Genomic DNA, 4,697 nt, shown 5'->3' with positions numbered 1-4,697 from the left:
TTTCCCCCAAGCAAAAGACTTTGCGGATGACGTACCTTCCGGCGCCACCTGAAGTGCGTAGGAATCAGGCGTTCCGACCAGCTCCCGTTTCAGTTATCGAATTGATCCAGAAGTAACACACCAAACGTATCCATGGCAAAGGAAATGCTAATGGGGAAAGAACATTTGGATGTCTGATTGGTGCAGTAAATGAGATGTTTGCTTGAAAGCACCTTCAACAGGTTTTCTTTCCTATCAGGCATTGCATTCTGGAACATGTAGTTCTATATTTAGATTCACTCTCAACATCAAAATCTACAGGGAAAAAGCAAAAGAAAAGTGCAGAGTAAAATGATTGGTTCCTTGCCTAATAGTTTTTTAAATCGGCATAGCACAGCAGTCCTAGAAGCCTTTTCAGCATATACACTTTTTTTTTTATAGAAATATGCCTTCTGCAACATTTGCATAGCCATATATATAAATATTTACATAGCTCTACCGTTAGCCACATCTTTTGTCCGGTACTGGGTCTAAAATTAAATTTCTAATTCAATTGAAACAGCCTTACTGCAAACATATAGTAAACATGCATTGGTAAATGCATTATGTTTTGCCTATTTGATTATCAATACATTTTTTAAAATTGGAATTTGTACTTTTGTAGTTGCGCAATATAAGTTACTGTTAGTCCATTAAAGTGTTATGACTTGTTTATTGATAAAGTTAATATATTTTGCTTTTACTGGTGGTATTATAAAATTGTGATATTAGGTAAAGGGTAGAGGATAATTTTCTAATTAAAATATACCTTATAAGTACGGTTTAAGTATGTGCAGCTATCGGCAGACTAATGAAAGGGGGGGTGAAAAACAAAACAAGCAGAATGAGGAGATAGATGTGCAGGGAGAACAATGAGTAGAGAAGCACTGGTTATCCCTCAAGTTCATTCCATCCCAGAGAACCAATGGGTTAGGTAATAATTAACGCTTGTTATCAGAGACTAGGCATACAGTGTAAGTGTGCTTAATAAGTGTATCTCCCTAAATAAGCTGATAGTTACAGTCCCCGATCCAGCCACAAGATGCGATTAATAGTTAAATGTAATGCAAAAGGCATGGCTAAGATATATCCTACATTAAAAAAACAAGCAATGGTAATGCATCGGTTTCGCCTATGTAATGAATAAAAAGCTGTTTTTATCAGTTCAGTTCAAGGTTCTTTATTCGAATTGCATGAATTCATAAAAGTGCATACAAGTCAACAAAAAATACTTAATACATAATACAAGCGTTACAAATTTAAATCAAGCAAGACAACATTTCCAATTGTAAAAATAGAGAATAGTCAGAGATTGTCCATCATTTTTCGAGCGTTTGCCGAAGTCTTCACGAAAGTGCAAGTGCGACAGATTATTTCCTCATTGTCTAAGGAGAGCAATAATTGATAAGATTCCTCCATAGTAATTAGTCTAATTTTCAAAAAAAAGGGAATTAAAAGCCATTTTATATATTTTAGATAATAATTACAAGTAAAAAGAAAATGCATGTCCGTTTGTGCGCTTACTCCATCACATGGACATTTTAAATTGTCACCCATCGTTGAATATCCTAAGGGAAAGTTCAGCAAGAATCTTACAGTTCCAGACCTCAATCGAAACAATAAACTTCTTTCCCAGTTTGTTAAGGGCAGTGTGAGGTATAGCGGCAAAATACAACTGGATGTTTCCCTGCCCATGTAATTAAGGACCATGGATTTCTTAGATTCTTCCCTGACCTTATCCCTATCGTAAAGTGCATAAAGTGCTTTCTTCAGATCATTCTTATGTATCGATCTAGATGTACCCGGATCCCGAAAAATGTCACCTTTATCGATGCTGCACAAACTTTTATACACCCCCGATAGCCAGGGAATCTCCAACCCTTTTTCACATCTTAGGCAGTCTTTTATAATTTCTTGTGTCAGTATAGCTGCATCGTTCCTCCAGACTGAGTGCCAAAATAGCACGGGCCGAGCCCTGATAAAATCACTAATAAAAGACAAACATAATTCTTTATGGGAAATATATTGGGAGGTAGAGATTGACGTGCCCAGCAGTTTTCTACAAAACCGATCTTCCTCCTGTTGGATACGCATGATCTCAGCCAAACCCCATATTTCAGCCCCGTAAGTGGCAACGGGGACACACTGCAATTTAAAAATCCTTCAAATAGCCTCAGTGGCGCCTATTTTCCTTGGACGAGGGAGGCTCAAAATGGAGTTAATGACCTTTGAGAATTTGCCCGTGGAGTGGGCAACGTGCCCAGTCCACGAGCCATTCGCAGCAAAGATCATACCCAAGTATGGAAAATTCTGAGTAGAAGTGAGTCTATTACTCCCTATATGGATAGAATTTAGTTGTCGTTTCCCAGGTCCGCAGGACAAGATAAATGACTTTTTGTAATTAACACACAAGTCTAGACTGTCCATAAAGTCCACAAAACTTTGGGTCAAGGAGCGCAAGGCATTCGGGGTGCGGGCCATTTGGACCGCATCGTCAGCGTAAAGGAGTGCGGGCAGTGGTTTGCCATTAATTAAGGGGACCTCTAAGGCTGCATTCTTCAAGTGGCCACTTAGTCCATTGATATAAATAATGAAGAGCAGGGGTGCTAAAACGCACCCCTGTCTGACTCCCCTTCCTATCTTAATAGCACCCGAGAATTTCCCACCTTGACCTATCCGTACCTGTGCCTTGAGGTCAATACGTAAAAATGCTAAAAAATGGACTAAGGATTCGTCCAAACCATAATTTAATAAAATAGACCAAAGTTTGGACCTATTTACCAAATCAAATGCGGATGATAGGTCCATAAATGGGGGAAGAACGGGCAGTATTATATTTATTTATAACCAGGTTTAAATTCAGGCACTGTTCTACTGTGCCAACCCTGTTTCTAAAACCCAGTTGACATGGTGAAAGGATGCCGCTTTCCTCCGACCATGTCAAAATCCTATTATAAATAATACGGCCCAGAATCTTAAGGGTATTGTCCAGCAGGGAGATTGGTCTGTAATTAGCTGGTTCGGACCAATCGCCCTTTTTATATATTGGGACAATTACTCTTGTTGCCCATGAATCAGGCATCGGAGTTTCTGGGAGGCTATTAAAATCATTCAATAAAATAGGAGCCCAGAGATCCGGTGTGGGAGGGCAGGGCGGATATACAGACGTGGAGGCTGGATGTATTGTCGAACAAAGGTGCTTTTATTTTCAGTACACACAGTTTCCTGTTTAATAGGGCTAGTATGAGTCTCTTTTCTCCTCTCAATAGGGCTGGTCGCAGTGGCTCCGGTGATTCCTCCTTCTTCAGGTGGTAGGTGGATGGGGTGGTCTTCGTAATCGTCCGTGGTGTCACTTTCCCGGAGGCTCGCCCAAGAGAAAAAAGAAAGGAAGCCTATCAGGTCACTGCTATTGAATTCTGACCGTCACCTACACCCAGTAGTACTCAAGGTCTATGGACTGTGAGGGTAATAAGGGTTGGTAAGGTAAGTGTAATACCCTGGATACTGTCAAGTTGTCAGGAATTAGCATACCACCATACGGGACAATAATAGGTTGGTCAGGAACTAACACACCACTAAATGAGGCAAGAATAGGATGGTCAAGAACTAATACATACTACCAAATGAGGCAAAATGAGTGCACAAAATTTAACATTCAGGGGTTTCTTCTAAGCATCAGCGTTTTACCGTATAATGAAACAGTAAATCCTTTCCCTGCTAAGTTCCTCCTCCCCACCCTCCTTTTAACAATACATTCCCCGTGATTGAGCACTTACATGGCCCCGCCGTAACTCTCCTGAGTCACGGCCGCTCTCCAGCGTCCTCCGTTGGAATCCACCACTCCTCCGTCCAGTGGTCGTCCGGTTCCTCCGTCTCCTGGTCGCGCTGGATGGTTTCTCCTCTCTCTCTCGGTCCTTCGTCCCGCTCCTCGGTCTCGGCGTCCTGCTCCACACTTGGCGTTTCTGGACCCGCCTTCCCGCCGGTCAAAGACGCCTCTTCTGGTCCTGGCTTTCCTTTCATTGGCGGCCCTTGAGTGCTTCCGGGGTCAGTGTCGTCTCCTTGCAATTCCGAGTCGCGCTGCAAGGAGAGAGGAAAGGTACCCGTTGACCGCCAGGTACGTGTTTTTCCTGTTTCTGCCTGTGTCCCTGTTTCCGCATGAGTCCGTCCCCTCGGCGCAAAGGATCCTGGTCGCTGAAGTCCCGGTCTCCCGTGGCTCCCCTTCTCACATCCGGTTTTCATTTATAATATCTATGGGCAACCCGTCAGGTCCAGGGGCCTTATTACCAAGACTCTGTGCAATGGCCTCCTCTACTTCCAACAATGTCACTTGTAAGTTACCAGTGTGGCCTTGCACATACTGCTCTGTGGTGTATGAAGGTGAGGCATACATTTTGGAAAAGTGATCCTCCCAAGATTTGCTAGTAATATTGCAGCTGATGGGTGTTAAATGCTGGCCCATATTACGTAGCTCTCTAACTGCAGACTAAAAAGGTTTCCCAGTTGATCTTCCAGCTATTACCACAAGAACTCCCCAGCGTTCACTCAGAAGGGTGCCCTTCCGCTCAAATATGGCAGTTTTATACGCTTTCCTGGCTGCTCCGATATCAGCATTAACTCTAGGTTTAGCAGTTAAGGCCGTACGCAAATTTCTATTTGCCTTCGAGCAATAATGATCACCA

Source organism: Lissotriton helveticus, chromosome 10, assembly GCF_964261635.1.
Source record: "Lissotriton helveticus chromosome 10, aLisHel1.1, whole genome shotgun sequence".
Classification (NCBI taxonomy): domain Eukaryota; kingdom Metazoa; phylum Chordata; class Amphibia; order Caudata; family Salamandridae; genus Lissotriton; species Lissotriton helveticus.
The sequence above is the reverse complement of the archived record's forward strand: the minus strand, read 5'-3'. Positions refer to the sequence as shown.